The sequence below is a fragment of the Atta colombica genome, unplaced genomic scaffold, assembly GCF_001594045.1.
Source record: "Atta colombica isolate Treedump-2 unplaced genomic scaffold, Acol1.0 scaffold257, whole genome shotgun sequence".
NCBI lineage: Eukaryota > Metazoa > Arthropoda > Insecta > Hymenoptera > Formicidae > Atta > Atta colombica.
This window is the reverse complement of record NW_017259356.1, coordinates 206328-217521: the sequence shown is the minus strand read 5'-3', so window position 1 is coordinate 217521 and position 11194 is coordinate 206328. Positions and strand designations below refer to the sequence as shown.

Below are 11194 nucleotides of genomic sequence, written 5' to 3'. Positions count from 1 at the left end.
GGGGGGGGGGGGGGGGAGAGGAAAGGGAGGGAGAAAAAGAGAGAGTGAGAAAAGCCATTTTTTAATTCAAATGTAAAACCTGAAATAGCCGCTTATAAAAACTTTATGCCGTGAATACCATACATTTTGCTGCTGTTCAGTAAAGTGGCGGTTAATGAAAACGCTGAGCTTTTTTTAAATACATCTAAATTTTGCGTTGTTGAAACTAAACACGTCCAGAATTTAATTGGTTCTTGCAATCAAAATTGATGCATTAGTAAATTAATTTGGCGCTTTCGCTCTATACGATGCAATATTTATTGAATATTAAATAGTTAATTTATTGACTGAAAAAAATGTTGAATTACATAACGTATGAGTTTTAATTATTATTAGTGCGATAATGAAAGTAAGAATTTATAAGCAAGATTTTTTTCCATTCCAGCTTAATAATTATTTTTTAATTTAATTAAAAATTGATAAATTTGTACGTATTCTCACTAGTTTTAGCAGAGTTCTATGTTCTAATTTTTAATTGTGATTTTTCAGTATCTAAAAAAACATGAAATCTTTTTTTTAATTTTATAAGGAACTATAGAACTATGAAAAGAATGCTCCTGTCATCATTTTTATAGTTCTATACAATAAAACCCCATAAAATTAAAAAGAGGTTCCGCATTTTTTATACTAAAAAAATAAAATTAAAAATATATGTTAACTTCGCGAATGTAGCATGATAGTTTTCTCTCTAAAATATAAGAAAAGAAATATTTTAGTTACAATTCCCATTAATATTATTCGAGTTTTCAAGATATGTAATTTAAAAATTAACATTTAATAATTTTTGAGATGCCACGGGAAGTTAGCATCTCAAATTTTCAAATATTATTTACTTTAATTAAATCAACGGAATTATTTCAAAATGTAGCAAAAATTGTAAAACTATTACTGGAGATGCAAATAGAAGTTGCATTGTGAAACTTGAAACTTGCAAAAAGATAAGGTGCCAACTTAACACATGCACTCCTTCTTCGTTTCATATTTTTCAATTGTTGCACTAACGAAATATGAACTCCCAACGATGATGGCGGTGACCGGTGCCCATTTCAATAGCGCTCCGCGCGACCAGCCGCACCCTTTCGCGCTGCACCGGCTGCGTATATTTGATTAAACCTACCAGCGCACACTCTACAGGCACCGGTACACGCCGATGTATACTCGGCTGAATGACGTATAAAGCCCACGACCCGCTCTCCTCGCCACCGCCATCGTCAGACCCTGATTGAAGCATTCGACGGGGATATCTTGGATCCGTTAAATGTCGGACGTGTCTCGTTACGTTGCGTCCCGTGCGCTTCGGCGATATCCATGTACACGGCATGCCACCGCTGCGGGATAACGCCTGGATTATAGGAAGGTAGAGCAGTCGCGCCAAGGATAGTTTTCGCGCACCCAGATCTTCTATATATGGATACATAAAAGATTCCATTGCTCTTCGTTATGAACGTTATTCCATTATCCTCACACAAAAAGGTATACACGATTATAAATTTTAATCACTTTTTTATTTTCAACAAACAGCTATTTTGTAAAAAATTTGGTATAAAAAAATATAATCTTCTTTTAATTATATCTTCTTGTCTTCTTAAATCAATTAAGTCAATTAAGAAGATCTTAAAGTAACAGAATTACGAGTTAAAAAAACTTCAAATTGGCTGTACAGATTGGAAAATTCTGTTATACAATTAAAATACACATAAAAAAAAATGCGAGATAGCCGATTTAACGAAAAAATAAAAAAAAATTTTTAATTACACATGCAGTATAATATCACTGCAATTTTTAAATTTTTTTTCCGATTTTCTCGTTAACTCGACCGTTTCATATCTTTTTTTATAAATTTTAATTTTGTAAAAGGATTTTGCAATTTGCCCTCAGAGAAAAGATTGCTTCGATTTAAAGATATGTTTCTTCGCTATACGGTTAAAGAAAAAAATTCTTTGATTTGTAAAAAAATTTCTTTGATTCAAACATTATTTTTTAAAATCAAATATAATTTATTTGATTTAAAGAAATTATGTTCAAATCCAAGAAATGACATTCAAATCATAATTTGATTTTTTCACAAATTTTTTTCAGCAAAGAAACATTTCTATAAATCGAAGCAACCTTTTCTCTGGGTGTGTACAAAAAATTCGGAAAATTTTCTAACTTGTAATATCGGTAATTCCATCACTTTATGATCGCCCTTAAGTACTCTTAAAAACTGATTAGGTTTACTTATTGTGTTACACCCAATGGCAGTTCATTACCTAAATATTTAAAAAAAAAAAAAGTGAAAGAAAAATTTACTTCAAAGAGATTGTATTAATTTAAGCAATCATTGTTGATCCGTTCTCGCGACGGATGATTTCTCTATACGATCGCTTTGACCTGTCGAAAAACATTCGATCGTTATTTGCTCTCTCGCGCGAATCAGCGTCCCGGACGGTGGCGATTAATTAAAATAGCGCGAACGCGATTTGGCGGCATAGCTGCGGCAGCGGTGGGTAGATTTTCCACGATACGACCGACCGTCTCTCCGTCTCTCATCCTCTTTCATCCTCTCTCTCCGTCTCTCTTCTCGTTCGTTCCTCTGTATCCTGCCTAACCGCTCTGCTCGTCGTCCTCGTCCTCCACTTCTATCCCCCGCGGTCCCTGCCCTTTCCGCACGACCCAGACTCGCGGGGCCATTCGGCGTGGTTTACGCGCCCGGCATTCAGATGACCGCATTCGCACGACCCGAGGAATGTCCAACAATATCCGCGCGGCTACGGTTACCGACGACGAGGCTGCAACGCGGAATTTCAGCCGCTTGTTTCGCGTTTTTCTTTTTTTTTTTCCACCCCCGTTCCCTCCTCTCTTCTCCCCGTCGTGTCTCTGGGATGTGTTGTAGCAGAGGTGTATGCACCCCCTCGCGTCTGCTACGCGGGCCTCTCTTTACGGTCCCCGTTTCAACTGATCCACGTTTCCATCGTATACCAAACGGATTTTCGACCAGACGACTGCTATAGCTACCAGCCGCTTTCATTAATCGCTCGCCCGCGCGCGTCGATCGTATCAATGAACTCGGCGTTAAACGCCAACGAGCGGGATGCTGTGAATCACCACCGATGCGAACCACGAATGCGCTCTCGAAATCTGACATTTGTTACGATTCTTGTGTCAGGTCAAAGAATAGGAACGATAGCAATCGTGAATTAACGCGATGCGCTAATTCTTTTATATCATGCTTTTATTTTTATTTAATAATATTTCATATTTTTTTAAATGTTATTAAGAGTTGAATAAACAATAGCAAATATTAATCTTTATAATATTGTGCTCAATTCGGTGCTTCATTCCATGGTGGGTCACTAGAATATACGTTCCTATTTTCATTTATTTAAAATAATTCAAAAAGTCTCTAAAAATTCAGAAACATACATTCAACTTTCTAGGAGGACAAATGTTTAAATTTCAATTTAAAGAATAACAAAATGTAATATAAGTTATGATTATCGAAAGACTCATAAGTTATTATAGTAAAAACTAAGGAATCGCTTGGTTATTAGCCCAATCACGATAGTAAAGTACAGATTAAAAATGTGTCATTATTTCAAAAATAAATTCTTATACTTAAATATATACAGCAGAAACAAAAAGTGCAACGTACAGCATGTATATATAAAAAAATTATATACAAAATTAAATATAATTACATAAAAATGTATATAAAAAAATAAAGAGTTTCAATTATAAGTAACAGCATATCAAAATGAGCCCATTTAATTAATTACCTCTTAATTAACTTAGGGTAACTCCGGCAAATACGCCGCGCTGGAATTTACGCAGAAGTCAGAAAAAAATAAAAGGAATAGGGGTAATTTTTCTGCAACTACTCTGTAACATATCTTCTTATTATATTAATATTGTGTTATGATTTCAACTTCTTACTGTTAATATTATGAAATTATTGTGAATTGAATCGATTTGTCACTGTAATAAGTAACGTTATTATAAATTATAATCTACACAAAACGATTGTAAGGCGTATAAAAAACTTAGTAGTTATTTCGATATATACGTATAGTGGAATAGTAAAGCATGTTGTATAGCAAAATACAAGTACTTTGCTTTCAATTTCTTTGTTTAATTTGTTGTCTTGTATATCCCACCTGTTTGAGACGGCATTTTTAGCAGACGAGATTTATGTCCAAAGCATACAAAGTGCGCAGATTACATTCGGTGCACTAAATGCAATAAACACATTATATAAAATATGTACCTCATAATATCTTGTAATATAGGGTGCGTCACCAAAATCCAGACAAATTCTTTAAATCGAACAATTTCTTTAAACAAAATGTTTTTAATGAAAAATTAAATATTACAAAAAATCCTTTTACATGGCACTTGGAGTATCCCTGTAGAGCACAATTATTCAATATATCATTAGCTTGAATGATGGCCTGTATTCTTGATCTGAAGTGTTCGCACGCATGTAATGTAGCACTATCCATGCCACTATGAATGCTGTCTCAAGCGTATATAATGTCCTTAATAATGTCACATTGGAATACTGAAACTTATTTGTGACTCTTTCAACTATGCTCCATACGTAATAGTCCAAGGGATTTAAATCTGTTAAGAGACCAGAATGGGAGCCGAGACGAGCAACTCGGCTTATCCTGGCAGCCTCAAAGAGCATTTGTTGTATCTTTAATGTGTACGATTTGTATCGAATTGTCCTTCTCGGCAATTCAACGCATTGTTGGCTCGCTTATACAACAATCGATGCTAATTTTCGCAACGATTGCCTTGGGTTATCCGAAATCAGCGCTTGAGCGTTTTCGAGTGACTCTTCCTCGTTAGCATACTGAAATCTTCATTGGATTGTTCTAAAGCCGTATATTTTGCCACGTCATAAACGGTTAAGTCTCGCATATCCAAAGAACCGAATTATTTCCGTTGCTGATCACCCAGCGCGAAGGCCTTCGATGATCGGCGGCTCTTTGATTATACTCCGCACTTGGTTTCAACATCGCGACCATTTTGAGAATATGACTGTTTACTAGAAGCATCAGACTTTCTCAGATGCCAACAACAATCTCTGGCGGATGCACAATATAGTGGAAAATTTAAATTGAAACTTGTCCGGATTTTGGTGACGCACTCGGTATATGTAAGAAGATTATAATTATTATTTATTATTTCCTGTACATATTTACCATTCTTATTCCTTAATAAAATTTTATAAACACATTTTATAAATTATTGTGTCATTTTACATTTTTTATATGCATTATTTGTAAATTTTTCATGAGCCTTACATATCTCCCCCTCCCCCTATGAATAATCATCCCAAATGGGAGCAAAAATGCAAGAATTTCAAAAAAATTTATTTTTTAATATGAAAAATATATTTCAGATTTCTAATATTTTTTTCACAGTAATAGACAATACAAAGTTTGTACTGATATAGTTCATTTATTTTAAATATAGTAAGTAATACTTAAGAAATTAAGTTTTTGATAAGTACGGCGTATACTGGAGTTACCAATTACCTAATAATACGTAACAGAATAAATTTTATAAAATTACTTATGCCTTGTAATTGCGCTTAATAAAAATCTGCGAATGTCCCGCTATACAATAGCAATTATTTTTTTTCCTTAAACAAAAAAAAAAGAAAAAAAAAGCAAGAAATTCCACCATTCATGGTCGTGATTCACGATACTCTCTATCGAGGGTTATCACAACCGACGCTTCGCCAAGTCCGCCGAGCTGGAAGCACCAAGGGATACGTCCTGCAGGACAAGCGCGGAATTCGGAAGATAAGCAGAGAGCATAACTTCCCGGCGGGCGACGTAACTCAGCCGACCGCCGAGCACGGATCGTTATGCGTCCCCCGTCGCTCGTAACGCAACTATCTCGAAACTTGTTTTTCTCCTTTATTTTAATAGGTCCCGCCGCCACCTCTTCTTCCTTTTATCTCGCATTCGACGCGCTCCCCGGCGGCTAATTCGCCGTAGAAGAAACTTCGGGGGTCAGTAATTGATGCAAATGAGCCCCGGCGTCCGCGTCAGGCTATCGGTTTAATTTCCTTACGAAGTTTAGCGGCGATCGTTGCGTCTCTTAAGTCCCGTGCACGATTTCACGCGTGCTTTATGAAGTGTTAATATAAAGCACATCGATAATCGGTAAATCGTGAAACCGATAGAATGTTCCGTTTAGCAGTAAGAATATAGTAAAATACAATCAATAGTTCTAAACAATCGAATTTTCCATTATTTATTTTAATATAAATTTTAATTAATCAATAAATTGATATAGACCATTTAAATTAAGAAATATTCTTTCAGACAAAAAATATGGTATAATATTTTATAATATAGCATGTAATTGATGTAAACAAAGGCTTCCTATTGTAAGTAAATCATCTTTGAGTAAAATTCTCATAAAACAGAGTTAGAGGCAAAACGTTTGATAACAGAAATAAATACCGATGTGCTGTGATCGAGTTATAAGAATATGTACATCAATCAGAAAGGTGACAGTTGAAAAAGAACACGTGTCGAAGTAAGAAATAATAGAGGAGTCTTATTGCGTAAAGTTAAGAAATATCAAATCAAATATGATTGATATAATAAATTTCGGATAAATAAAATGAATGAACGGTGTTAGCTCGTTGCGCAAATAATGTATAAATATTTGAGTAGCCTACACTAATAATAGTGATTCTTGTGATACATGATTTGAAAATGTTTTTACGCAAATAAATTTTAATATGAGCTCTATTCGTTTACACCATCGTTATTACCGCGCAACGTGCATGCACACTATCCTATAAACGAAGAAACACGCGCTGTGTATATTTAATTAAATTCAATGTAATTATATTGGGAGTAGGGCGTAACGCGATATCGCGCGTTGTATAGATCACGAAATTGTTGAACCGCATATTATTTCGATAATTGCGAGCACACGCGCGCTCGCCGCGCCTTGAAAAGTCGCAGTGGTCACATAATATTCGATGTAATATGCAAATTGTAAATTGCGCCCCGTAGCGAATATTAATTCCAGATAGCGCGGATAATAGTAGAAAGAAACACCAATTTCCCTTGCCTCGTACGCAAGGAATGGGTGCGCGATTCTAATTACGCGGAGTTTTTCATTTCTACACCGATTTCGCATTACCGAAGTTCGTGTTCTGTTCATTTAAGCGTATCGATACGATTATTGCCTGAATACCAATTAATGAACGAGAGGGGAGGGGAAGGGTGCTTTTAGTTATAACGCAGCATACTCGTTCCAATTATGCTCTCCGGATGAGAGTTCAACGGAATACGCATCCTCTGGCAAAATTATCATTCAACTCGGGCATCGTTCTAAGACTACCCGACCACGAAGAAACGTGTCATTTTATCAATAATCCGTTTTAAAGCGAGGAAAACGCACGAAATTTGCACGATCCGTAGAATCGTGCCATACGGAAGCCAACTATTGCAATAGCGCGGGGTAGTCTGTATCGCGTGGTGAGTGACGCAATCTGCTCCGAATCCCGACTTGTAACATCCTGGGAGTGCCCTGCACCCTGCACCACACACCCCATCCACCAGCCCGCATGCCGCTGCAACTTCAATGGCGAGCGTATCGCTTCGCAACTGCGGGAAGATAAACCTCCAACCCTTGACCCCGCGACCTCGCCCGAGCCCGCAGTTTGCATTCGAGCCCGCGCATTCATTCCAGTTTATAAAACTCGCGCCCCTCGTGCATCAACTCGCTCTCTCTCTTCCTCTCTCTCTCTCTCTCTCTCTCTCTCTCTCTCTCTCTCTCTCTCTCTCTCTCTCCCTCTCTCTCTGTCTCCCGTCTGTTGCTCTCGATGCGACAGCGGACGGTGTCGGCAGCGAGTGCCCAGCGTTAACACGTATGATACTAAATCGCTGACGCGATTCTCCGGGCGTGTAGTCAGTGAATTATAAACGGGGAAACGTTGCTTCCGAAAGATTAAACGTAATTATTTATTCTGAGTATCCTTGTAAAAAAAAAACCGCAGTGTTTCGTTCTCATCAAATCGGATTGTTCGAATACAGTGATTGACAACTAAAATTTCTCTATCCCAATTTTTACGTCCAAAGTTCATGTTTAATTAAATTTGTATGCGTTCTATGTCAGGATTGTCATAAATTCCTCATTCGAAAATTCCATAACATTTCCCACATTTCCGAACAAAATTTCTTGATTTTCTCTGATGCTTTCAATAATTTTGAAATTTTTTTGTATTTTCGTCCTAATGGAAACCGCGCGTCAAATATTTTATGAGAGAGCAATTTAACACAGCAATGTAAACCTACTATTAATATTGCTGGATGCTGACATTGCTTGCATTTAATTGTTAAATTGGCAACATTCCAAACCTGCGTGGATGTGATGTGACGCACATTAAACCTCTTTAAAGAATTTTTATTTTCTAGAAAATTTTGCAAAATTCCCTGATTTCCAATTGTGTGACAATCCTATATATTATACAAATAAATAAATAGATGGCTACTTTCATTTTTACCAATGCAATGAGAAAGATAGTCTGGTTAAATTAAATAATAAATCTAGTGGAAAAAGTGAGTTAAAGTCTAGTGAGCGAATCAGAATTTTCTAATTAAATTTATTAGAATTCTAGTAAATTTTATCAGAAATATTGTATTAACCAGAATTCCGATTATCTCAACTAGAATTCTAATAAATTTAAGAAAATTTTGACTCGTCCATTTTCAACCAAAAATTTTTTTATCATGTAAATAAACTTCAATTTCGGTTTAACTTAATTTTTGTTAATTAATTTTTGTTAAAATTAAAAAGAAAAAAAGTAAATTAAACTAAGATTGAAGCTAATATTGATAGTGATGGATGTAAATTCGATTGTAGATAAAAATGAAGAGAGAATCGTGTTTGAAAAATTGATATCTTTTTGATAAAACTCTTGGCATGTGAGGAGAACTGTTTAAAAATAGTACACAATGAATTTTAGAAAGTCATCTAGAATTGGTGCATCGCCAATATCGACATCTTACTCAGACGCATCGTTTTCAAAATTTGACTTATATCACTTCCAAGATAAACGATTCGAGTAAGTATCTCATGTAGAATTTCGAAATAACTTCTTGAATATCGTCCTTCCATTTCCGTTGCGTTTAATACAGTATTCACGAGACGTTTCTACGCGACTCCGGTATATGTATATTCGCGATACATATTCGACGATGCAAGCTCGGCTGACCGATATATTCGAGAGCGGAACCGAAATGCACAGATGAAAATATATTTCGGTGATCTCTCGGGGGATAATCTGGCTTAGGGACGTGGATAGGCTATCCGCGTGCGGATGGCCTCCGAACGACGAGAACAGTACGGAAGGATATTTACTGGCCGCCAACTTCCACCTTTCCCACACCGCTCTCCAAACCTCCCAGCGAGCCGCTGAATTCTGCCTAATGATTATTTGTCGTTGTGGTAAGTGCCGCGCTTAAAACAACATTACCCAACCGCAAGTACCGGCGAGCCACTTCTCTCTTCTGGATTAGACCGCCTCTCATCGTCGTACTCTGTGCTCTAAAATGTCGCCGACGACTTTTACATATAATATTATTACGATATTTTTTTCTCTATAAATTATATTCTGCTTGTAATAAAGCACAGTATGCGATACGCGTGATGCTGGTTGATGAAATAGGGCAGAGAGAAAATTTCATTTCTTTATTCATTCTTTAAAGAAAAAATGTAGTTTCTAAAACTATTACTATAAAATAATTGAAAAATGAGAAAAATTATAGAGAAGCTAAAAAACTTTCTTCAACTCTCCGTTGGTAATCTGGGTTCTTTTTTGTACAAGCGAAATTTTATTCTCTCAAATTTCTCTAAAATAAAAGAGAATCTGGTTTTCCTTTTTAAAATATCTTATTAAAAATTTATTTAGTAATATAATAGAAGTAATATAATGTTAAAAAGTAATCTTGAATTTTTCCACATGTTTTGAAAGTCTAAAATATTAAAAATACAGATTGTAGACGAATAAAAATATCATTGCAGACTAAAAGTTAATACCTATCATTTTTTTATATTTTTAAAAATAAAGTAGAATATAAATTATTTAAAATTTATCACTTTAAAATTTGTCATTGTCCTTTATTATTTATGAAATTATTCCTATTACAATTTTGCTCAAGAAGATACTGTTAGAAATTATGCAACCAATATAACTATCTTTAAGACCCCAAACGTAGTACGTTAAAAATGCATCGCCTGCATGTCTTGCTGAAAGAAACTGCTATTATCGTATCAGACCCGTACACACTACGATCGGTAGTTAAGACCGTCCACCTGGCTTTCACGTTATCGTTTTTCTCTTAAACTTTCAAGTTGGCTACATAAAGCCGGGAAAAGTAGGACGGAAAAACGCGGCCCGAAAAGTACGATCGGCCTTGCTTCGCTGACTTGGCGGAGGAGCGGCCGGCGGAGGAGCGCCGCCATAATCCCTTAATATTCCTGGTGCTTCGATACATTATGGGCCGGCTATTAACTCTGCGTTAACTCGGCGCAAACGGGATACCCGGTTTGCCGGTTGGCTGGATTATACAGGAGAAAAATGACCTTATTGGTTCGGAGCTGGAACCAGGTTCGAGGGGGGGAGGTCTGTTACACCCTGGTACAGCAGCGGCAGCTGGGGTAGTGGCGAGGTTCGGTCGAGCGAGTTGCAATAATGCGATTCTCCCTGCCTCTACCTCCCTCTCTGCCATCACCCACACAGCCTCGCTCTTTCTCCGTTAATGCTTTCAGCCGTAAACACCGAATAGAACCGAATAGAGTGCAGTAAAGGGAACTAACGTGTGCGTATGTACGCGATTACGCTCGCCGCGGTGTGGCGCGTCCGTTACGTGCACACACGACGTTACGTATGCGTGCACGCGATATGTGTACCGGCACGTGCGCTCCGTACACTTAGAAACTGTGGTATCGGCACGTGAATCGAAATTTATCGAATCACGTGATTCTTCGATATGCCGCCTTTCGCCTCTTTACCAGGATATCTGCTCTTTCTCCCATGGGACCAAATTAGAAATTACCGTTAAACATCCAGCATCGTTCGATGCAATATCTTCTTATTTGGTTGCCATTCTTGTATGAAATATCGTGCGGCGAA

At 36.8% G+C, this 11194-nt stretch overlaps 1 protein-coding gene across 5 annotated transcripts in view; it reads right to left on the bottom strand.

Annotated features, from left to right (window-relative positions):
- LOC108689105 (CUGBP Elav-like family member 4) overlaps positions 1–11194 on the bottom strand; it is a 672688-nt gene that overhangs the window by 629975 nt on the left and 31519 nt on the right. The gene's annotated exons all lie outside the window — the stretch shown is intronic.